Below are 27,690 nucleotides of genomic sequence, written 5' to 3' on the forward strand. Positions count from 1 at the left end.
TAACCATATATATGGTTGATACAATCATGTGAATCGTAAATTAACCATATTATGGTTACCAAAATCATGTAAATGGTTACTGTGACTATAATATAGTTAAACAATTTGTAACAATATTGAAATGGTTACAGTAACCATTCCCAACTATATTTTTTCTCTCCGTGTAGGCTTTGTCCTTGGGCCGAAAAAGTGCATGTACCAAATTCAATCGAAATTTCTTTTGATCGTTTAATCGACTCAGAAAGTGATTCTGACATATGAAAATATAAGGGAATAAAAGGGTTTCATGGATTTCCAATTCCCACCAAGACATGACCACATATTATAAAATATTTTTTCTTAGGCAGTGGATTTGTGATACCTCTTATTGAAAAAGGTTTTGTGATACCTCTTACATGGCTCAAGTTAGAATTTTTCTAAAACGCTCTACCTTTGGATATTTATACCCTACACCACCATAGTGGGGAGGGTATAATACGTTTGTGCAGATGTTTGTAACGACCAAAAATATTAGTCTAACACCCACCCTAAAGTATACCGATCGACTTAGAATCACTTTCTGAGTCGATCAAACGATGTCCGTCCGTCTGGCTGGCTGGTCGGCTGGCTGTCCATGTAAACCTTGTGCGCAGAGTACAGGTCGCAATTTTGAAGATATTTGGATAAAATTTGGTACATATAATTTTTTTGGCCTAAGGATGGAGCCTATTGAAACTGGCAGAAATCGGTCCATTATTTCACCTAGCCCTCATACAAATGTCCTCCCGAAATTGGACTTGATCTGTCACAAATCTTTAATTTATATAGGTATTTACACAAATTTTTCTCCAAATAAGTTTTATATATACGAAATTCATGTCACCAAATTTTATTATGATCGGTCCATAATTAGTCATAGCTCCCATATAAGACCCGCATACGAAAATCACATTAACGTGCATAAATCACCTAAAAATGTTGGTACAGTAGTTTTGACTTACCCGCCTTTCACTTAAGAGCATTTTAGTCTTGGCTCCCATATAAGGCCCATTTCCGAAAATCACTTTAACGAGCATAAATCTCTTAAAAATGTTGGTATACACATAAAATTAAACACGAATAACTTTCATATAGACATAAATAATATGATATAATTTCATGGCGATCGGTCCATAATTAGTTATGGCTCCCATTATAGCACTCTTCCGAAATTCATTCACGAAAATAAATTATTGAAATCTTAAAAGAAAAATGATTTTGCTCCTTTACTTAGTGTAGGGTATTATATGGTCGGGCTTGACCAACCATACTTTCTTACTTGTTTTCTATTAATTCTTGTTTTCTATTAATGGGTGAAACAATTGTAAAATGGCATTTAGTAATGTAAACTGTAGTTTATTTAACCATACCCTTTAATTTTTTTAACTGTTTAATTACAAACTACATACAATATTTCAATTTATAATTTGCTCCGAAATCAGATGGTTTTTTTTATAATGAACACTACTCTTTATAGATCTTTTTACAATGTGTATGGGTTTTTTAAAATTGTATAACAAACTTCACTTGTCCTTTCATTTTACTGCACTATTCTTGTTTTAGTAAATATTTACTCTTGTATAAACTAAGCAGACTTGACAAACCATATTCTTTCTATATCACTTACTTACCATATTCTTACATTACGACAACCACTATTAGTTATATTTAAATAATCTCTTTAATTTATAAACATAATAATTCAAAATAAAATAAAAGAGGGACACAGAATGTTATTACTATACATAGACAAGAGGTTGGTACTTATTATTCATATTTACGATTTTCGATGCACCTAAGGTCTAAAATTTAATCGTTTACTTCAAAAACCTTTCAAGCAACGCATTACTGATTTTGAAAAAATCAAAGAAAACTTTTACAAAAATTAATATTTTTCCTATGAAAGTTATCCATTTGTGTAACTGTTTGACAAACATAAAACTTTGTCTTATCTGTATTAACATACATACTATATCTATGGTTTACGATCTTGTAAATCTTTTATTTTTCACATTTATTGAGACCTACAATATTTATGAACAAAATTTACCCCACCATAATAGTGAGGCAATATTTAATTTGTTTGCATTAACCCTGCTGTTAGGTTAAGGCCATTTGGTCCAATATTTTAATTCTTTCCTTTGTCATTTTTAAAGGGTCATATATACTGACTTAGTTTTTAAGCTCTGGTGGTCTTTTTATAAACCAATGCTATATACAAAAATTCAAGGATCTGACTTAAAACAGGACTGAGAAAATTAAAAAAATATGAATCTTAGGTTAAGGGACCAGTTGCTCCATAGTATATTTTCCTCGGATTTCTTTGATTTTTTCACATTTATTTAAAAAATAAATAAGTATTTATTAGTTTATTTATATGTTTTCTGAAATATAATCAATTTGAGCAATTCTTGTACTTCATCTTTTTTCAAGTTTGCAATGTCATAAGTAAAACACGTCTGTTTTATTAAAAAAAAAAACTGCACTCAAAGTGAACAAAGCATTTGCAAATATTTATGCTTCTTTACAACAAAAATCAAAAAAGGGGAATCCCACAATTATCTATTACATATTTAATCTATGTTGATTAAAAAATAAAATAATTTATTTACATTTATATGGATCAAATGGTCTATTAACCTCACATTCGTAAGTTTTTTCTAACCTAACAGCAGGGTTAAACGATGCATTTACATTTACAAAACAGTTATCAATTAATAACTCTATTTTGGATCTTTTGTTGCTTGACTGGTTTTTGAAATTAACGATTTAATTTTTATCGGTAATCTTAAAACCAAATGCTGAAAATTTGGAGTTGTTTCATTGGATGTTATTCAAAAATCAAAAACTCCAATTTAGAAGCCACCCTAATAGACATACTCACGCATACAGACACAAGCAGTTCCACTTTGCGTATGTATTCATAAGTAGTTGCTATAAAAACAGTTTAATTTAACTAATTTCCTTGTGTAACTAGAATCGTATTAAAAACCATGTCGTAACAATTACTTTCGAGTTGTATGGCATTATCCTTTACGGTTTTTTTTACTACACATACACATTTATTTTTATATGAATGTATAAGTAAATATTTACGCTGATACCTATATACCGAGACACTGTCATGCTTAGAGTTATATAACTACAAGAGCATAAATGCATGTGTAAGTAGACGCGCATTTTAATACTATTTTTATTAGAATAAATATATACAAGACAGTAGTTAGGAAGGTTATATGTGAAGGTGCAAATATTAATAAATTACAGCATTTTAGTTATATAAAAAAATTTGTGAAAATGATAGAATTCACTTAGTTCTGAATAAATTCGAAAACAATCCATAGATTTTTATGATCGATACTTGATTTTATTCCTTATTACATGCAATAAATCTGAACAATTTCTAACGTTTTCGATTTTTCTTGAGTTGTTTAAAACAACAAAAAAAATTATTTTCACGTAAATATATTTTTTCCATAAATTTTTTATTATAACTCCGAAACAACTGAGCCGATTAAAACGCAATATATAGATGGATTAAAGATTATATAAATTTAAATTTTTTTAATTAAGTTTTTTTAATAATATCGCTCTAAACGTTTTTGAGTAATCACTAATTACTTTAGAAAACGTTTAAAAATTCACAATTTTACATATTTTTTTTTTTTTTTAATTTTGACCATATTTGTACTAATGGAACCACAATACATCCAAATTGTGTAGTGTGTTAAAAAGCTTCTAAAATTTTATCGATTTTGTTGCCCTGTGAATTTGAATTTTTAAAGGAAATCAAAATATGTCACTCAGAACTATTTGGAACGCACTACTGATAGTCGAATGCGAAACGTTTATGTGATTTTTACAATTGTTCGACGACCTTTTAGAAAATATTGTATTTTTGGAACCATATATGTATAATACAAAACCATTATCAGATGAATTCGCATCTAATGACAGATGATTTAAATCAAAATTATAAAAATTTACATTGGAATTAGTATATAATAGGGTATTCAATTAATCGGGTTTCTGGTTCAATCGGTTAATCGACCATAGATTTAATCGGTTAATTTTAAATTATTCGATTAACCGTGTCTTCAGTTTTGTCTAACCACCCAAAAATAATCGGTTATTTTTTGTTATCAAAATAATCGAATTTAAACAATGGTATATTTGAATTTTCTGGATTGACAATATGTACGTATGATTGATATATGATAATTATATCAATTATACCACCGTTCAACAAAAAGAGAAAAAAATCGTAGACACGAACCGGATGAAATGCGTCTGAAACTATAAATTTAATGGAGAAAAACTGCGTTTTCAGTTTTTTCATTTCAAGATCCTCTATCATTTTTAAAGGACTTCAAAATTTCAAAGTAGAACATTTTTCAAAAAATATTTAAAAATACTTCTGCTAATCAAACAATGCCAAATGTGATGTCGAAAGAACAAAAAATATTTTGTGTTATCTTTATTTTATAATGCCAGGATCAAAAGATGTCAAAAATGTCCTTTAAAATTTGTATACTTTAATATCCTTTAAGATTAAAATCCTTTTAAAAAAATAGTGTATTAAAGACGCAAATATTCTATACTATAGTCAAAATTTCATCTTTTATAAATATAAAGTTAAAATTAAAATATTAAAAAAATGTTTATAAGTACACAGAGAAAACAGATTCGTGATAGCAACCGAATTTTTTACCAATCGAATGATTCTACCTTAGTAACCGAATTTTACAGTTGTGACTACAAAATTTTGGAAGGGGTAACAAAAGTTTGGTTGCTTCAACCGAAATTCTTCTTTGTGAACTGACTTTCTGTTGATATAACTGAAAAATTCTCTGTGTGCAACCGAATCATTCGATTGGAAACAAATTCGGTTGCTATCACGAATCTGTTTTCTCTGTGTATACAAAAAAGTTGTATTAAGAAAAGTGCATGTTCACATCACCATAGTGGGAGAGGTATAATGTGTTAGTGTTGATGTTTGAAAGATGCTAAAATACTGTCCTGACAGCCACCTAAAATCATACCAAACAGGTTTACTTTCTGAGTCGTTTAAGCGATGTCCTTCCATCTGTCCTCCGTCCATATACACCTTGTAATAAAACTACAGGTTGCAATTTTAAAGATAGTTCGACAAAATTTGACACAAACCTTCATTATTACCCCAAGTACTGAGCTTATGGAATTTGGTTAGAATCGATTCATTATTTCTCATAGACCCCATACGATTGCCCTATCTGAAACTAGTTAAGCTCTCATAAATATCTTAGTTATATAGATAACCAAACCAAATACAGCACAACTAAGTTTTATATAAGCAAAACTCTTACGACCAAATTTTGTGACGATCGGTCAACAATGTTCCATAAGCACAATTCTCGAAAATTTCATTAATGTGCATAAATCTCTAAAATATATCTGTATCGAAACAAAATTCAACACAAATATCTTTCCTATATACGCAAAGCATTCCCACTAAATTTTGGGACGATCGGTCCATAATTAGTCATAGCTCCCATATAAGGCCCACTACCGAAAATGTTGGTATTCAAATAAGATTCAACACAAATAAGTTTCATATCAAAAGAAAACTCTTTAGAATCATATACTCGGTGCAGGGTATCATGTGGCCGGGCTTGCCCGACTATACCATTTTACTTATTTATTAAAAAGTATTCTTCGTAACCTTTAACAACACAGAAAAAAGTTTCAACATAAATAGTATGATTTGATTTCATTGATTTCAATTCATAACATTTATAAATAATTTCTTAAATATTAAGATTTTTTCATATTTTATGTTTTAAAATTAAATCTAGAAGGCTTGAAAAATATAATTTCATTTTCATTTATATTTTTTTGTTTTTGAAAAATGTTTGAAATTTTCCTTGGAAAATATTTTATTTATTTTTATGATTTTCAGCCACAAAATGAGCAAATATGCGCGAAATTGATTAAATTTTTTTAAGGGGATGATATGCTTAATGTTTATGGATATTTTATTATGTTCAATGATATTTTTTAAGTTTCAGATATTGTTGATTCATCTTAAAATATTGGCCAATATATGACTACTAAACAAATATTTTTACATTAATTCATTAGATAATCCAATTATAATGCAATTTATTATGAAATATTATTCAATTTATGAAAAAAAGCAAAAATTTCCGTCATGAACAATTTTATAATATTTATGAACATGTTCTTAAACTGAATGAAAAAAGTTTGGGAAAAAATCAAGTTCGATTAATAATATTTATAACAAAATTCATTCCAATTATGAATTTCTTTTGTCTGTGAAAGGTTTTTGTTATATATTTTTGGAATGAAATTTTAAAATAAAATATAAAAAAATCAAATAATGCAAATTAAAAATATTATTTAACACTTAAGAAGTGAAGTTAAAAGGATAAAATTTTGGCGTGTGGTATTCAATATTTGGATTTTCAACGCAATATTTTTTTTAAAATTATTGGAAATCTAAACGGATTTTTGACATCTACTGATCCTGACAGTATAAAATAAAAATAATACGAAATATTTCACAACTCATCCTGATCATTTGACACAAAATTTGACATAGTAGGATAATCAGAAGTATTTTAAAACATTTTTAGAAAAATGTGCTCCTTGTAAATGTGCAGTTTGTATCATCTGGTTCGTGTATAATATTGAGTGTCGTACGGTGTACTCATTCGCAATGGTTAAAAGGTAACGGAAGCTAATTTAGATTATTTTGTGTATAAAGGTATCGATATTTTTAACCATTTATGTAAATGTTCTAGTTGAGTATATGAACTATAGAAAGGATTTCCTTACAGCTAAATACCAAACGATTTTCCAGACATCTTCATTAGTGTTAAATAATATTTTAGAGGAAGTTTGAGGATTTTTGTGAAATTGGATAGATATGCTTCACTCAAGGCCTTAGCTTAGCTAACCAAGTAAGATCAAGGATCTTCATTTATTTATCCGCATGAACATATATTACAAATTGAGTTAATATTATGATAAGTCCCTATATCAGAGAAAGAATTCACTAACTTTATGTCGAACTAAAAGAAATGGCGTATATTAATATCTTCTTGTAAAGTAAAGTATTTAAGATAATTTTAGATTCTATCAACCTAATTAATTAAATCGGTGTTAAATATAAAGTCACTATCAGTTCAATTACATAAATACAGTATGTGAGTATGTGAGCTTGGCAATCTACTTCCACAGAAATAAACCTAATCGGACTACTGTGCTTATCTCACTTACATACATATGTATGGATGCAGTATATGCATTGTTAGAGATACGTTCGTATATAGATATTCTTCAAGCGACCTTGTTCAAAAGTTTTTTTATGGTTAGGTAGTCTTAAACAATACCTTTAAATACATATCATACAGAACAATATAAACAAGAACAAATGTATACAATTTATGCAGTTTTAAAGTAGAGAACGACACAACATTACAAATAATAACAACATTAATACATATTATGCATATTCAAGAGTTTATATCCAACAATATACATACTTACTTGTATAGATTTAAATTTACCAGCAAAGTTTTTAAAATTTATCGAGCAGTAAAATAAATGGCTCTCGCTTGACACTAGTGACGAGATTGTGCTAAAATTCCTAGTATCTGAAATACATATCTGAACTAAAGAACATTATATATCTAGGACTAACGAAAATTTAATTTTTTTTTTACTTTTGAATTATGAAAATAAACACATTTTTTGATAACTTGAAAAGTTCTTAAGAAATAATTAGCTATTTTTGTATGCACAGCTTCAATATATCGGTAAAAAACTGTACAATGTTATCTTTTGTATTTGAAATACTGTTGGACATTAGTACGTGCATATTAAACAAAACCAGGTGATTACTTTTAAACAGCTGCGTGATTTTAATGCCAATATTTAAACTTATTTAACAAAGAGTTTAAAAATTTCCTTTTAAAATAGTATTGCATAAAGGCCGTGAAGCCATTGAGTTGCTTTTTTAAAAGCATTTTAAAATAGTTTGGTTTTTTAAGGCTAATATTTTTTACAGCTTTGTAAATAGGAATTTACAGAATTTTAGTATATATTGGCATATGTAAATGTACAGTAGTATGAGCATGTGTGAATGAATATATTTGACAATATTTAATTTGGTTATCTAAATAAAAATGGCGTGACACATATGGCAATTTAATCCTTGTATGATTATAAAAACTAAAGGCTTTTTAGTTTTGGAAAAAGGCATTTTTATTTAGTATGTCATAACGAAATGACAGCAAACATTTTAAAAAATAAAAGAAATAAATCGAGATTGGTTTTATACATAGTTGGCAAAAAATAACAATGCAACAGTGTAACTATGTTTTTTTTTGGATACAAACATTAAAGGGAATAAAAACTAAGCAAGGGTTTCTATTATTGTGGTCGACAAATAGCTAACTATACACTTTATTAGAATCTCATGATTTAAAGAATATAATTGCTGAAGTTTTTAGAGACCTGCCTAATAAACCGGTTAAACGTCATTTCCGTTTGTTATATGTTGCATATTGCACTTTTGTGATCAGAAACCGAACGTTAGGTTTGAGTTTTCACAAACTATTTTTGATGGTTCACATCGAAGTGCTGTTCTCGCTCTTGCAAACTGTTTATGTTCCGTGTTAAAGCCGGCATTCATAAGTCAGTTAGGACTTTGTTGTTAATGGATATGCACATGTCCTCATCAGCAGTAGAGCGTGGAAGTAATAAAGAGGTCCGGTGTTGAGCGTACTCATGCATGTGTAGAAGACTGCCGGTATATGTCGCTGGAATGATCACCATTTGGCCGACATTCGCAGCGTTTTCATCATTGACGATCAAATCACGCAGGTGGACATATCCTCGACGCATATCTATTTTTTTTTTCAAAATGGACCCTTTTTTTAGTTGGTTTTGCACAAAAGAAAGTCTTTTCCTTTAAAATGTTGTTGGTAGTGCGAAAAAAAACATTATGTTCCACTATTTATGATTTGTGTTACAAATATCTACACATTCACAACTCTATCAACAGTTTGAGAATAGCGCCAAAAAAAATATAATAATAACTTTGGCTAAATTCTGCTATTTTAGTAGCAATTTTACAAACCCAATCTAAAATCATTTGAAAATTAAAAGTAAATGTATTTTTGTCATTTTATAAAAGGGGCACACAAAAATACAATATATTTTTTTTATTTTTTTATTCCTGCAACAAACAATAATTGTTGCACATTCATTCCACTAACGTATTTTGTATTAATTTCAGTTTTAAAAGCACATGAGCCGTTTGTTATTTATAACAATTAAATAGATGTTTGTATATAGAAATTTTATTAAATTTTCTTTAACGCTTATACATAACACGCTTTAAAGTAAAAGTTTAACTTTAATTAAATACATTATTAGTAAATATATTTTTAATAAGTAAAATCTCATTTATCTATACCCTGCATATAATAAGATAGCACGACTGATACCGATCTAAGCAGATTTGTGAGCTATAGAGAAAGATCTAAATAGTTTTATTTTTATTGGCAAGCAAGTCCTGATTCTTTATGCATACAATGGTGCATGCAAATCTTGAAATATTTTCTCAGTTGGATATTTTATAAAAATCAATATTGAAATTGTCCCTGTTGAATGGTGGGCAAAGAAATTGATATGAGCAACCATATTTTTTTCATTCGCCTATGCCAGACCTCCCCGATTGGTGCCCACTGGAAACACTCCGGGTGTGATGATCGCGTCGCCTACTTTGTTTAGAAGATGACTGTTGATTATTATACAACTGGGGTGGCAAACTGGCAAGGCTTCAAGGGGCAAAACCGGAGCTCCGAGGTGCACGGGCCTCATTTCTGGAAAGAATTTAATATTTTTTAATTTGCAGCTGTATTGAGTAAGACTCAAGTAGCTCGGGGATGCTATGGCCCCAGGACTCCGGTCCTGTAGGATCATTGGTGTTGTCTGTGGTTTTTAAATCCAAAGCCGGAAGAAGATCGTTGGTTAAAGTACTGATGTCTAAGATAGCGACAGATTTCGGAACACCAATTGCATCTTACTAGGTGTTGTTGCCGAAACAACAAAGCCACTGAAGTAGCAGATAATAGTTTGACGGTGTGCTCAGGAAATGTATTATTGTAGTGGCATCTGTGATGTACTGGTTATTGGGTTTGGTTCTCGGTCGAGGTCGATTTGTGTGTGAGTCGTAACATACACGTTGACTTTTATCACTTGTGTTCCATGACTGAAACCATACATTGGACTGGATTATCAGGCCAGATGTTGTTGTTTAAGTAATTATCCTGGGCTTGTTAAATTACTCTCGAGCAAGGAGTTTGTGCATTGATCTGTGCAATCTTTGTACAAGAATTTGACAATTGAGTGTTCCTCGCATGTCATTCAATGGAGGTGATAGACGCATTGATTCTATCCGTTAAGACCACCATGACATAAGGCTCACGCGGCAGGTGCTCATGTAAATCTAAGACACATTTCTTTCCCTGTTGAATATGTCCAAATATTTCTCATTTAAGGATGCCCGGTATTCCTGGACTATACTTGATGTTGTATTAACGTTATAGTGTCCCTTAGAATTAATTTTTTTGAAATGTTGAAACGGTACCCGCTGGAAACTTTCGTAATGGCTTAAAATACCACCAAGAAAATGTTATCTTGTTCTAAGAAGGGCCGACTTTCGATTTAGTTTTGAGGTGCATTTAAAAGGGGGAAAATGCATTTTTTTAGTTTTTCTTTAAAAAATGTTGCTATTAAGTAATTACTTTTGCAATTTATTTTTCGTTCTAATGAAATATAAAAGACAAAAATTGGTTAAAAAATGTTAAAGTTATTAAAAAATCGTCAGGCCAAAAACTTGTCTCAGGCCACTAGAACAAGAAATGTAGGAACAAAATTAACATATTTTGAGAAATATTAAAACAAAAGTTTATTCTTACTTAAAATATATCAATATTAAATTTTGTAAGAGTTTTTATCTTCATAGGATACAGTTAACCTATTCGCAGGTATAACCAAACAAAAATATTTTTTAACGGCAGTTTCAAAACTCCAATTTCTAATTTTTAAAAATTTAAGGGTTAATTTCCATTTTTGTACTGTTATTGTCTTCATTTTATATTTTTCTTAAGTTTCATTAACCCGGTTAAATCGGCCCAAAAATCGCAAAAAGGTACAGACAAACTATAGGAGGTATTGACATATTTTTTTCACATTTTTATTCCCTATTATGTTGTCAATAAATCCCCAAGTGACGATCAAAAAATTCTGAAATTTGTTTAACAAAATTTTTAAAAATTTTAAATTGGAGTTTTGAAACTGCCGTTAAAAAAATATTTTTTTTGGTTATACCTGAGAATAGGATAACTGTATCTATAAGATAAAAAGTCATACACAAGTAAATATGGATATATTTTAAGTAAGAATAAACTTTTGTTTTAATATTTCTCAAAATATGTTAATTTAGTTCCTACATTTCTTGTTCTAGTGGCCTGAGACAAGTTAATGGCCTGGCGATTTTTTAATAACTTTAACATTTTTTTACCAATTTCTAGTTTTTATGTCTCATTAGAACGACAATTAGGTACACATTTCAATTATTGTAAATTAAATTACAAAAGTATTTTTTTAATGGAAAATTTTTACAAAAACTGAAAAAATGCATTTTTACCCCTTGTAAATGCATCTCAAAACTTCAGAGGTCTTAACCCCAACCGATTTGCCTAAAATTTTTACAGGATGATTTTTTTTTAATAATGTTGACCAAACTGGGGGGTGAGAATGGCCAAAATCCAACTTTCGTTTATTAAGGGCCACTCTAATGTCCCTGTTGAATGTCTCGCTATCTTAATTAAGGATACCCGGTTTTCCTGGACTATACTTGATGTTGTATAAACACCTATCAGGGATTTGATTGCAGCTTTACTGTCAGTAAATATATGAATATCGCTACAAGATATTCTGTAAAATTTGATCGAGTTGGCCGCTCTCCTAATGGTCCAAGTCTTCATTGAGAATAGTATATTGAGGATAGTATTACTGTTCGGTACTCCATCGAGTTAGTATTTCGAGTGCCGTCGAGTTACGAATTTTGGGAATCCAATTTCCTAAGCAGACAGCTTGAGGCCAAGTTCCACAGTAGTGGAGCCTCATTGAAAAGTCTTCGACAGCTCCTTCTAGAGTCCATTACCTCTGCTTACAGAGGGAGCGAAAATATTCGTAGTAGCTTCAGTTATACAGCTCGTAAGCTTATTCACAGCTCTTACAAAATCCACAGTGTAATTTATAATAACTTTAGCGGGCATAAATCAATTGGAAATATTGGTATCCACATATAATTCAACAGAAATAATGATTATAAAGACGTAAAGCACACAAACTAATTTCATTGCAAGCGGTCCATACGTTATCCGATTTTTATTAAATTTTCAGCAATTGATGAACAATAAAATTAAGGCCATCCTAATGAACACCGATTTCATATTTGTGTACTATTTCACTTTCAGTTCTGATAAATGTAACCACATTATTAAAATCATGCATTATTTTCCACAATCATTTACAGTCATACATAAATGCCATTAATATCTTAATCGCCGCATTTCATTGTGGCCATATTAAATGATGTTGTCATTACAAAATGTGTTTTATTTTAATACCATTATACATTAATGTCCTTGTAAAAACTTTATATATTATAACATTTTATATTCCACGTATCTTCCTTCATATTATTACAATTACTACAATGTTTGTGCCAACAACACGTAGTTATGTTCTGGCACAGAACTCTGTGGCAAATGACTTTCGTTCAGGTGTCGTTTTGTGGGGGAGCCAGACAGACATTCAAGCAACAAATGGACTTCTTAACATCTCTAATTATTTGGTATTTGCAAGATGTTTAGATGACCAAAGATTTGCTTACAAGCTATGCTGGACCAAAATTTACCATCCACATCGTCATTATAATCATTGCAGACATAAATATTTGATTAGTGTGGCTGCAAATCTCAGTGTGGCCATGAGTGTTTGAATGTTTTTGTGTCAATGTGTTAATGTTGTGATATTAATTTAATGGCATTTTCTAACAATAAACAGTAAAAGCTAAATCTCACAACTGTAATGATAATAATAGCAAGAGTTATTAGAATGTTGAACACATGTTTAAACACTTAAATGTGTGTGCAAGAGCGAGTGTTCAAAATCCTTTTCTCAAGTTAATGTTAATCATGATATTAAATTTTGTCTAAAGCTGCATCATTAAAAGCACAATTAACAAATCGATTTGGGAAAGATTAGCAAAATATTTGAACGACATACAGTGGGACCAATTACAAATCTCCAACACTTTCAGAATGTTGAAAAACTATTTTAACTCTTCAATGTGTTTCATGTTAATGTAAGCCAAATCATTTTCCCCCTTTCAAATCCACTTACTATTTGCATGTACATAACGTTATTTTATTTTGTTTAACTTTGATTTTTAACTTTAAAAATGCTTAAATTTTACTACACCGATTATAAAAGTAAATGTGACCAAGCTCACCAAATGTCATTGTCAGCAAAAGCTGTTACTTTTCTTCTTGCAATTGCAGCCAAGCAAAAAAAAATAAAAAAAGGGAAATTGATATGAGGGTACAACAGCAAAAAATGCAGAACAATGAAAAGTGCAGTGAAAGTGACAACCTTACTTTAATATGACAAACGAAATTTTTGTATTCCCCCATTTTTTTTTATTGTATTTAAACAAACGATTTTTCTTTTTTTTTCTCTGTGGCAGTTAACGCTGTTTGCGTTGAAACAAAGTGCACATTATGAAATGGACATAAAATGGATAGTTTTCACTTGGAAAAAATATCAATGACAATCAAGAGATACAATGGATATGAAAGTATTTTTATGTTTGTGTTACATGAATAAATTTAAAGTGTTTTATAAAATTGTTTAAATGTTTATCAAAAAAATGTGTTTAAATTGTTTTGTTACCTACCCTACTAAAGGTAGGAGTAAAGCATTGTAAATCAATTGGCAATAATCGGTCCATGATTTTTTCTAGTCCCCATAGAATTGATTTTCCGGAATGGTACGTAAATGACTATATAATAGCGGTATCCATTTTTGTTAGAGCTTGAAAAGCGACCTAATGGGGGTTGTAGGCCTAGGTGAGGGCATACAAAAACCATACTAAAATTTTGAGTTATTTTGAAAAAACTGTTTCAGGGTACGTCGTAGTACTTTAGTACCTCTAACTCACACATTTTTATACTGATTTAGAAATTGCAAAAAATTATGGATTGGCAAGGAATAAAGCTTTCGTTAAATGTATGCATAAAATTTATATTCCAAAAACTTGTTTAGGTTTTTATAAAAAGTTTGGCTTTATTTTTCTCACGAATTTTACTACAAACATTTAAAAACATATTAGCCAAATAGGTGCAGCCGTTTTCAAGTTTTAGATAAATCGAAAAAAGTGGGCGTGGTAAATTTTTCCTTCAGTAAAACTTAAATTGGATAAATACGAACATTTAAACAAAAAATTAGCCAAATCAGTGTAGCCGTTTTCCGATTTTAGATAAATCGAACAAAGTGGGCGTGGTAAATTTTTCATTTCGTAAAAACCTAAGTTGGACTATGACCAACATTTAAAAAAAAATTCTAAATCGGTCCGGCCGTTCTCAACTGATGCAATTACCAACGAACGACATTTGATTTTTATTTATATAGATAAACAAGTTAGAACGGCATATTCGGCTTTGCTGAATCTTAAATACCCTCCACGTGCATAGATATTTTTTAAGTTGATATATATGGGAGCTATGACCAATTGTAGGCCGATCATCATAAAATTTGGTATAGCGATTTTGGTAAATGTGGGGATTATTTATGACGAATTTCAACTTAATAGCGATATTTATAAGATATTTATTAGGGCGATCGGCCCGGTTTTTAATAACCGGTTATAACCGGTTTTTTTGCTAAGGTCGGTTTCGGTTTTTTGAAATGCTCAAATTTCGAATATCGAAGAAACCGGGGTATTCTCCTCGAATAGCCGGTTTTTTCTAAAAGTGTGTTTTTATGAGTTTTAGTGTATTAAAAACTTTAAAAAATATTAAAAATCCAAAAAAACAATTAAAACAAATACTCCAACTATTGTAGAAGACTTTTTAAATTTAGAAAATCTCACAAGTGATCTGGAAAGCCTGAAAACTTAGTCCGTGCTTTGTTTTCTATATGTCCTACAAATTCACCAAGTAAAAGATAATTTTCAGTGTCTAGTTTTATAAAAACAAAAAAAAATCGAGATACTCCAAAGCATTTAAATTGTGTTTTACTAATTCCTAAGAGATTATTTTACCTTCATAAGGTCTTCAAATTTACTGACGTTAACGATCATCGGGTCAAATTTGACCCAAATAGAAAACAGATTTTTTTTTAAAAAAACCTAACGTAGTTGCTGAAAATATCAATAATATGAACCACTCATTTTTAGATAAAATGTAATTTTAATTTCAAAATGGGTAACATTTTACCCGAAGACCTTATGAAGGATAAGAAAAGCAGTAGTTCAGCAAGTATGATGAAAATAGACAGATATATATTAGAGCTACCAAAAATTTATTGTAGTGCTACCAAAGCTCTGAAAAAATGTGACTTAATTGTACGTAACAAAAGTCCAAACAAGTTTATAGATATTTTTTTGCCAGTTTATTTTTCTAAAAAACTAACATAGTTGTTGACATTTGAAATGAAATAAAATTCATAAAATATCAAAAATATCAACCACTCACTTTTAGAAAAAATAAAATTTTAATTTCAAAATGGGTAAATTTTTAACCGAAGACCTGTTTTAATCACTATTATTTTAATAAATAAAACTTTTTTCTTCTTATTTCTTGGAGTTTTAATATTTTTCCAAAAAACCGGTTAACCGGTTATTATAAAAAACCGATACCGAAACCGGTTTATATTAAATTGCAATTTTTCGAAGAAACCGAAAACCGGTTTCTAAAAAATGTCGAAGAATCGATCACCCTAATATTTATGCTAATTTAAGTGATTTTCGGAAGTGAACTTTATATGGGGGCTATGGTCAACTATGGGCCGATCCACAAAAAATTTAGTGTTGCGATTTCTTTGATTTTGCTGAATTTTGTATGGATAATGCAATTCTGAAGACATTTATAGACCATAGAACCATTTTTCGTGAAGAAATTTGTATGAACCGATTCTTATAACTTTCACCAGAGTTAGTCCTTTTATTACAAAAATAACGTGTGTAAAGTTTTATGGTATTATCTGCATAATATTTACACAAATAACCAAAAATATAAGAAAATTGTGAATTTTGTTTAGGTTGTCTCACATTTTGGTTCATAGCCCTGGTTCTACTGAACCGATTTGCTGATTTTCAATATCAAACTGCTTAGGACGACAATTAACATATTTTTTACAAGTCTACCAATTTTATTTGCGTATTTTGGACGTGAGCGTGTTTTACACAGACACACAGATGGCCAGACAAACGGACATGGCTCAATTTCATAAGGAAATTTGTATCTTTGCAAAAACTCAATAAAAAGAATTTTTTGTCATACCTTTTTTCAACAAACAATGACTAAAACTGGTTATCATAAAATTTTTGAGCCTTTTGTCTATTTCTAACAAAATAAAAAATAAATAATACAGAAATTCCAACAAACGAGTTAGATATTAGCATTTTTATGTTTCAGAAACTAATTTTTTTGCAATAATTCGGTATCTCGGGAACGGTTAGACATATTATTACGAAATTTCACATGGTTGAGGGGTTTTCGAGTTGATTCACAGTTGTTCAGCTTCCTAGGAGTAATGGAGACCAGTACGTGGCCCCTCAAATTTGGACACTTCGGGTCTCAAATTTTTAAAAAAATCGCCAAAAATCCATTTATGATCCGATGAGCTGAAATTTAAAATATAAGTAGTCCTTGAGAAAATCTACTAAAAATACGCATACACGTGTTGGTTATCTCCATTAGTTGTAGAGATATTTAAGTTTATTGATTTATTTTTTTAAAATTTTGCTCGATCTCTTTTTGGGTTTTTAGATATGGCGGGCCAACGGAGGGTCGAATATTTTTTTACAAAAACAGCTATATTGGCGATAAACTCATCCAAATTTGGAACATGTAAAAGGGGCCGTATTTTTTAAGTTTTTTTTCCAAAAAAGTCCCAATATTTTTTCTTTTGTAGAAAAAAATTTTCTTCGGAACCATATACAATTTGTATATGATCCGAAAATAGAACCTAATGCAAAAGCGTGTAAAGTAAAACTTGACTCACTTAAGCAGACCTAGCCGCTTCATAATAACTTACCTAGCCTTTTTACTATCACACGGTAAATAGCGTCACAGTAGGCAATTTTCTAAAAAAAACTCAGTTTTTGAAACACATTTTCTCCGTTTCAGGAATTTCGGTATTTGGAAATAAAAAATGTCAAAAATTATAATGCCATTGATTTAAGGACATTTGAGTCTATATTGGTTACGTTATAATATCTTTAACCGTTAAAATTGTATACTTTTCTTCATGGAAATGTAAATTTCCTACATTACTAGTAGGAAACTTTTCTCCTTCTATAATTAGGGTAAAATTACATGTTGTGTGTAAATTCAAATATTTTTTGTGCTAACAAATGGTTTTTGTTTTTTTTTTTTAGAAATACAATTTTGACAATTTGTATATTAAACGTTTAAATTAGTTTACACACTTTATGCACAATATGTGTAATTTTAAATATAAATATAAAGTATTTAGGCATTTTCCTTGACAAAAAATTAACATTTCGACATCATATTCTCCAGTCATGCGATAAAGCGATTAAATGTGGGAGGGCATTGTTTCCCCTGCTAAATCGTAAATCAACATTGAACCACAAAAACAAAATATTGCTTTACAAAATGTGTATTCGTCCAATAATGACCTATGGGTGTCAAGTTTGGTCCGAAAAATGTGCTAAAACATATCTTAAGAAAATGCAAATAATTCAAAATAAAAATCTAAAAATTATATTTAACTTGCCCAGGCGGTTTTCAACTAATAGACTTCATACAAAATTTAAACAGGATATGTTTATAACAGTTATTAGTAAATTAACTAAAAAATTTGAAGATCGAAACAGATCTTCAGATTATGATATAATAAGAAACCTTTAACATTAATACCTTTTTTAACTTTAGAAATAAAGTTAAAGTAAGGTTTATTGTTGAGCGTTTCTTAAAGATTAAAGGTTTTCTCTATCTTTTTCCCTTACATTGTAAATAACATATAAACAAGTTGTGTATTTTTGTCATTAAATTAAGCTAATATTTATTGCAACACTTTTAAGTAAAAACTCAAAAGATGTATTTAATAATATTTATATATTTTTAATGTAATGATGATAGTAAATAAAAAAATAAAATATATAAATTGCCTATTATATTATAAAAATTGAAAATACAACATTTTGTTTGTATTTTGGCTGAAAAAAGTATGTAATTGATTTTGATAAACATATTGTGCTTAAATTTACGCATATTGTGTAATTTTACATTAAAACTTACATACATTGTAGTAGTAGATTTACATGCATTTTTAGAGTGTATAAGAGGATAATTTATATTGAATCTGACCCTGAGAACGACATTTATAAGAGATTTTCGGAAGCGGACTTTATATAGGGCTATGGTCAATGTGTGGAAAATTGCATGGTATTATCTGCAATATATTCAAATAAAATAGCAAAGACAAATTTTGAAATACATACATTTTTTGGAAGTTGTCTCACAGTTTGCCCCATAATTGAACAGATTTTGCCCATTTTCAATACCGAACACTTTCAGCAAAGAATATTCGTGACAAATTTCATCTTATTTTCAATGAACAGACTGACGTACATAACTTAATCATCTTGGAATTTTGTAAGGACTCATCATATATATATTTTTGGTTCTACAACAAATATTTCGATAAGTTACAAAAGGAATGACGGAATAATTATACTCACCATATTTTTGGTGGTGGCTATATAAAACAAAAGAACCTTAAACAAGGACCTTTTAATCCTTTGATCCAGTTAACTAAATTTTGATGCAAGGATAACCATTTTGAGAAATGTTCTACTCAAACTAGCTAAAATTTTATTTTTCATTTTCATTTCATACAAACTGGGCTACCCTAATGCACATGTATTTTTGTTAAGAAAGTTTTTATTTTAAACCTTTCTAGCGTATGCTCTATTTACTCAAAAGTCATTGTATATTTTGCATGCGTGTGTGTATACGATTTCTGGACCTCCCTACTACACATTCCTACATATTTATGTGGTGGGAGGTTATTGGAGATATGAGCACAACAGTTGCATTGGAGATATACTTTATTATTCGGCCCAGTAAACTTACCGTCCGCCAGGATTTAATTAACTTCAATAAGCAAAATGCATATGCACATTTTCAAGGTAAGTAAGCGTTCCTGAAATTATACTTATGTGATTATTGTTTAACTTTCGTGGTTGTGGTGGATGTGGGCATAAGCTGCCTGTGCCTTATGGGCTGCATTATGAATTAACAAAATACACACTTACTTGCACATTCTACTATTTGTACTGTATTGAATATTAATGCTGGGCTCTATGGGAAATTAAAAATAATTAAAATTGTTAACGCCTAATTAAAACGTTTGTTGTAAACTATAAATATGTATTAATTGTGTATAATCAAAGAAAAAAATAGAAAAATAAGTTTGTAATCTTTCCAATACACTAATTGAGTTAGTTTAATGTCTAAAAGACTTATAAATCGTTTATAATTATTTTACACAACATAAGTTCTTTCACTTTCTGTCCAATATTTCAAATAAAAACTACTCGGAAATGTCCTGTATCCTTAAACAAGTAAGTTTGGAGTTTGAGTTAATGTTGTTCAAAAAAGGACTAGTCTATGTCTTAGTCTGTCTGTAGGTCTGTTCAGCTTTTTATTCCTTTCTGTAAGAATGAATAAAATGTAAACAGCCATACTTACATATATTTATTATAAAATCACTTATTGTTGTCAACAATGTGACGCATGTTACACAGTTTTTTAGTTTCGTCTTCCTTCTTGTTGTTGACGACATGAGCTGCAATAAAAAATTGTTGTTATTTGTTAACAACAATGTGTTGACGATGTTTATTTTTATATTTTTTTTATTTTTTATTTCATTTTGTTGTATATGATTATAAATATAAACATATATTTTTATCTTGTTATAGAAGACAAATAAAACCTGCTAAGAACAGTTAAAATATATTTTCACAATACAATAGTTAGACGCAAAATTTCAAAAAAGTACTCAAATGGGAAAGTAGGAAACTATAGGCAATTTATCTAGACTATTTAATACCCTATTTCAAATAGAGTTTATACTTTATACTGTATGTTTTATGGAGAGATCACTGTAGATCCGGAAACCCTTCCATTAAGGTTTTAATAGAACTTTCTGTCACTTTGTTCAAAAGATAGTTAAGATCTCCGTTTAAAATCTATCACACTTTTGGGCACATTTTTTGTCCTTTGCAATTCTCTTTTAACAAAATCTCAATATCTCTCCACTGGCCCTAGCTCAAGGCAGTTTGGAAGATTTGCCTCTATTGGTACAAATACCACATTATTGTTCTTGTACCACTCAAGACAGACCAAGGTGGGTAAATAAAATAAAATTTTACTTTTCAAATGCGAATAACTCGTAAACTATAAGAGATAATATATGGCTAAAGCAATGTTTTTTGTGGATCTAGACTAGTAGATTCCATATACATATATATAAATCTTTCAAATCGGACCGCAAACAAAAATTTGGCATCATTTTTAATTTTCAATATACCCGAGGTTCCCCATTTTGGGGCATTGTGGCTCGGCCTCCCCTTGGTGTTATAAGCCCACAAGTGACAAGTTCTACCGATACTATTTAATAACAATGGAATCATTTGACGGCATGACGAACGGTTGAATTACTTAATTCACGATCTGAAATGCTATTTCGAAAAAATCCGTTCTCACGACAGATTCGTAATTCAATTTGACATTTATTTCTTCTTCTTGTTTTATTTTGATTTTTCTGATTTTTTGGTGCGAATTTTAAATTTGTGGAGAAAAATGGTAAGAAAAAATATAAAATTGTAATAGCAATTAACAAAATATGTAAATAATTTAATTATTATTTTCATTATTAGAAAAAAGAAGAAGTGCTAGAAGTGTTTATATGAAATTCTTTTCTTTCTTCGTTTTGTTTTGGTACTTATGTTTTGACATTCGTAAGGCAATTCAAACTGAATTACGTAGGAACAAGGTAATTCGCCCTTGAAATTTGTATGGGGTTAAATGATGAATGAGAGCGTGAATAACGAATAATGCCGTCGTGAGAACGGGGCATAAAGCTTCGCTCAATAACAATTTTTTTGGATTGAAGGCCTTCTTTCGGAACAGCTTTGGGAGTTATTTCATTTTATAAGTTTGGGAGTTAATTCACTTTTGTTGGGAGTTACTGCATTTGGGAGTTAATTAACGGTACCCAAGCTCATGTGGGTGAATTATACGGACAATTGCACTCAATACCACCAGATCTTTTCGAACGTTACATTAGGTTATAAAGGCAGCCGTATTTACCAGCTCACTTAAGTCCATGAACTGGTTCCTTTGTGATACGCTCTCGTCCCCGATAGAGCAAGGCTATCAAAATTAGTAGTGTAAGCACGCCATGTAAGCATCGAAACCGAGCAATTTCTCAAACTGGACCATCTGAGCTGAGTAGACTCAAACAATTTGATTCACAACAAGAGAGCGGTGTAACGACCAAATGATCGATCTCGTCGACTTTCGGACGTCAGCCCGCTCTATGCGAAGATCGTCTCGGGAAAGTTAACAGCAACTGTCACATTTTTCTAATATTATATGACTCTGGCTTAGAAAACATCTGTTTTATATTGCATCTCTATCTCGATTTTAAAATACAGTGTCGGATAAATATAAAATTATAAAAATAAACGAATATTTATGAATTCATCTTATAGCCAGGGGATTACAATGATTCTTGTTTTTTTATTTGCAGTAAAAATATATAAATTATTTGGTGTTCCAACTCGGTAGCAAGCCACATACAAAAAAAATGAATTTTCCAAATGTAAATCAACAATATTCAACGATTGGCCTTGTGCTTTATTAATGGTTAAAGCAAAGGCAAGACGAATAAAGACGCTTGAATTCAAATGGTAAGTCGTTTGAAATCATCGGTAAACGTGGAATCAGTATGTCTCGCCTTTGAATCTGCCACCGATGACTGTTGCCACAATAAAATTTTGAGTTCAAAAAATTCAGTAAGATAATTGACGGCTTATTCTTCGGTCATTAGTGTGACAATCGTTTTGTATTTCATTGTTTCGTCAGGCAGTTTCAATTGACGTTCCCACAGGCAATCCGAATTTTTGTAGTTGGTTGTAAGACTTGGGAATTCCTTGTCGACAACGGCTTGAATGTTAATTTGCATTTGGCAGAAATCTCATTTATGGCGAGATTAATTGGAATTTTTCTGTTTTGAGAATGTTTCGGCAGAAGGGTCTTGCAGCAAATGCACACGTATGTTCGTCGATAGCGTTCGGCTTCTGTAGCTTCATTTCCAGTGAAATCAATTTGAAGGAACTTTGCATCATCATTGGGAAGCGGGAGGAATATTCCAATTCTGTGGTTCATTTGGCTTTGAACTTTAAAGGTGGAAGGAAGTTTTTGGATGTCGAAGTGGCTGCGGAAATGTTACTTAGAAGCGGCTTAGGCGGCTCGATAATTTGTGGCAGAGCAACTATACCGTTCGAATAGCACATTCCTGGGGATTCCTTAGGCAACTTCAAAAGGCTAAAATTTGAGCAAATTATGTTCATTGCGCCAATCACTACGTCCATGTGATTCTGTAGTCAGCATCCTTATTGTAATGAGATGCCGCCAACTTTAAATCGATTATTTCTCTTGATCGAGCCATTCGGGAGCGATTGGCTTGTAGTTTTTTGATATGCTGTTGGGGTGCTCTCGATGAAGACACACTGCTACGCATTTGCGGAAGCCTTGATTTGCGTTGTATTTTCGTTACTGTGGCTATAGACGCGATTTTCTTAAAACCTGAATCGCGTTCTCTTTCCATTTCCGCGAAAAAAATTTTTTTTTTATTTTTTTTTGAGAAAACAATTTTTTGGAACATATAAATTTTAATGTCAAATTTATTTTTGGACAACAATCACTTACCTAGACAGCCTGTGTATAGGAATCTATATAAACTATTGTCATTAGCGGTTTAGAGTAAGAATTTTATTTTGCCATGCCCCTCCGCCCACAGACCGCCAATGTTACCCGCTAGGCTATTGTGAAGTTTCCATGAAAATTTCATCAAAATCGGCCCAACCGTTTTTTAGTCCATACGGAACATACAGACAAACATCCAGTTTTATATATATAGATAGAAGATAGATTAACTATGAAGCTGAATTCACTATCCAGATAGATACGAGGCTATTTGACTCTGTCAGTAAGCTGTCGATGAGCTGTCAGGTCCATTTCAAATTGTAAAAAGCATTATGTTGAATGGAATAGCTACAACATGAAGTGTTATGAATTTAAGCACTGCCATTTCAGGCCTTTTCAATGACCTTATTAAAAAAGTAAGCCGATACTTTCACCTTTTTCACACTTTACACGATGAGCTGTACATTGTAATCCCTTTTGAAGAGAGCCAGTTCTGTTTTGATAGCATTTATGCCAGTGAATATCCATAGTCCAGAGTTTTAAGATATCTCAATGTGTCGCTCTACAAAACTTCCCATTGTACTGCATTGAAACTGGTAGACGATCACAGGAAACAAATCAACCAGTAAAAATAGGCTCAATGGAATTTGTCCCCAGTATATCAATGTGTTACAAAAGCATTAAAAATTCCAACATAACCACCATATTTTAGGTGCTGAATATGAAAAAAAAAATAAAAACTACAAATTATTACGACAGTCTCAAAGAAGTTGAAGGAGGAATAAAATAAATCTAGAAAAACATGACAGCTCTTTTAAAAAATGTGATAAATAGTATGAGTTTAGTTGATAGGTAAAAGAAAGCAAAAGGGAAAAATAAACAAAATTGCATGGTTAAGAGGAACTTCTACATAAGTACGAGCTACTAGAAATACAGTGCTTCAGCTAAAAGAGAAACGTAAGTTCTTAGCAAAATTTAAAAATGGGCTACAACACTTTCTACTAACAAACTGACACTTTTGTGACGTTTTACTATGAAACTTTCTTTTTTGTTTAGAAATTTAAATATACATATATATTAAATAAAAGAAGTTGTGTTTGTTTAAAAGCTTAAAGGATTATGCTGAAATGGTAATTTTGAGTATGTTGAAATGTGTTTTTAATGTTTTTGTTAAATTAAAACGCAAATTTTATGTTATTTTAATAGAGTATATGTTGGTTTGCAATTGCAGTTACGAATAAAGGGTAAATTCTATGGCTGTATGGATTTAAAATTCCAAAAACAAAGAGATTGTAATATGGGAGGTAATAATTTTTTTCTTTGTGGGCTAAAAAGTATTATATGTTGGTCTTGTTTTAACCCTTTACATTTTGCTGTCCGACTGTATTTGACTTTCACATTGTCAGTGTTTATTTTATTTCGAATCCGTAGAGTTCGTTAATATCTTTTTGTTCCTGGGAATAGTTTTCATTATCTATATTTGGTGAAGGACAAACACAAAATTACAAATAGTCAGCCAATTTTATCCCACTTACAAAGAAAATTTTTGCAAGTGTTCGAGAAGTGGTGTCGTGTACGGCTGATCTGTGTGTCAGCTGAAATTCCAGCCCCCTGACGTGTACTGATCACACTACTTAATTATTTAGAGTGCAATTGAATATGTCGACCATATTATCAGACTGTGGATGTAGCGGCGTTGTTCTGGTTTGTCTTACTCCGTATACATCACATTAGGGTGGCCCTAAATAAACAAATGTTGGATTTTGGCCAGTCTCACCCCCATTTTAGTGAACATTGGTAAAAAAATAATTCTGAAAAAATTTGAGGTAAACCGGTAGATTTTGAGATGCATTTATAAAGTTAAAATATTAAATTTATTCAGTTTTTGTAAAAATATTGCCATTAAAAATTACTTTTGCAATTTAATTTAAAAGAATAGAAACGTGTACGTAATTCTCGTTCTAATGCGATATAAAAAACAGAAATTAGTTAAAAAAAAAATTCCCCAGAGCATTAACGTATCTCAGGCCACTAGAACAAGAAATGTAGGAATAAAATTAAGATTTTTTGGGAAATATTAAAATAAAAGCCAATTTTTCTTAAAATATATCCATATTTACTTGTATATGAGTTTTTGACTTCGTAGGATACCAGTTATAACCAAAAAAAATTATTTTTTTTAACGGAAGTTTCAAAATTCTAATTTCAAATTTTTAAAAATTTTGTTAAATTTCAGAAGTTTTTTTTTGCTTGGACCAGCACTCAGGGGATGACCCCTACTCATGCAATGTATTGTGTTGGAACTAGGAAAATAGGTTATGGGAAGAAGGATAGAGGGAGTAATGGTTGTGGACATTTCATTTGAATTTTCCTACATTGAAAGGGACAGGAAATACTTCGACAGGAAGTTTATTCCACATACGGAAGGTACGGCTAAAAAACGAATTTTCTCTGTAGTATGTTATGCGATCCACTGACCAATCGACCACGAATGGATGAGCCCCCGCTGATGAACGCGTATTTCGTAAGAAAGTACGGGTATCGGGTACAAGTTCCTTAATTTCAATTTCAGAACACATTCCATTGTAGTATCGCTAGAACAGTGAAACACAACCCACATTGCGACGATGCCCCAGAGAATCAATAGAGCTGGATACCCTACTGTCGCCGATAAGCACCTTCGCCGTCTCCTGTACGCGGTCGAGTAACTCCAAAATAGACTTCGAAGCACCGGCCCATACATGAGAGTTGTATCATTTTGGGTCGGATATAAGTGGTGTAAATAGTAAGGAGATCAGATGAAGTGAAGTATTTCTTACACCGTCTTTGAAAACCGAGATACTTAAATGCTTCTTTCGACACTTGAAAAATATGTTTTGTCCAGCGAAAATCACACTGAATTCTCATGCCTAGAACATCGAGAGCTTCTGATTCCTTAATATTTACACCACCCATAGAAACAGATGAAGCAACATGATCTGTCGTGCGTTTGTGTGTTAACATACAACACTGAGTCTTACGTGCATTAAAATCGACTCAGTTCGCATGACCCCATTCGGAGATTGTCACAAGATCTTAGTTAAGTGTATCATTCATGTTTTGCCTCATTGCCCCAATCTCCAAAAGGCTTGGCCTATAGTTAAATAAATATGAATGGCAAATGTTCCTGTCATCTGCAAAAGAATAGATAGGTTTGGAAGTTTGACTTAGAAGGTCATTTAGAAAAATAAGGAATAGAGTAGGAGAAATAACGGAGCCTTGCTGTACCTCTGAATTAATCTTGAACTCATTTGATGAGACCCCATCTACAACAACTCGTATAGTGCGATCTCAGAGAAAGCTCGATATAAATCGAGAGAAGTCGTCACCGACACCAAAAGCAATAAGTTTCGATAATGATGAATTTAAGATATAATCTATTCAGAATGTTATAGTCCAGATAGTTGTTAATATACTGTGATAGTTTTACTTAAATTTAAAAACGTTAAACATTAAATCGTGAATTTTTTTCAATATTTGGAATTTTTAATGGAAACATAGCGAAATGTTATATATTTTTAGGCCGATTTTAACGAAACTTAAGAGAAATATAACATGAAGTCTAGTATTTATAATAACACAAATATGGAAATTAACCCTTAATGGCACTTGGGGTTTAAAATGACCCCAAACTGTTTTGCACCCGATTCTTGCCGAATGCATTCATATTCAAATGATCATTCAAAATTGAAATCACTGAGATGTGAAACCTATGGTTTCCACAATATCTCTTACTTTCAATATCCGATCGGTCACATCATATCGTGACTTTCTACACCACCATAGTGGGGAGGGCATATTGCGTTTATGCAGATGTTTGTAACGCCCAAAAATATTGGTCTAGCCCCCACCTTAAAGTATACCGATCGACTAGAATCACTTTCTGAGTCGACTAAACGATGTCCGTCCGTCTTGCTGGCTGATTGGCTGTCCATGTAAACCTTGTGCGCAAAGTACAGGACACAGTTTTGCAGATATTTCGATTAGATATATATAATTTTCGGCCCATGGACCAAGCTTATTGAAATTGGCTGAAATCGGTCCATTATTTCACCTAGCCCCCATATAAATGTCCTTCCGAAATTGGACTTTATCGTTCATAAATGTTTAATTTATAAATGTATCTCCACAAGTTTTGAAATAAGTTTTATATATACGGAATTCATGTTACCAAATTTTGTTACGATCGGTCCATAATTAGTCATAGCTCCCATATAGACCCGCTTCCGAAAATCACTTTAACGTGCATAAATCTCTTAAAAATTTTGATATACACACAAAAGTCAACATAGTAAACTTTCAT

This window comes from Calliphora vicina, chromosome 2, assembly GCF_958450345.1.
Source record: "Calliphora vicina chromosome 2, idCalVici1.1, whole genome shotgun sequence".
NCBI lineage: Eukaryota > Metazoa > Arthropoda > Insecta > Diptera > Calliphoridae > Calliphora > Calliphora vicina.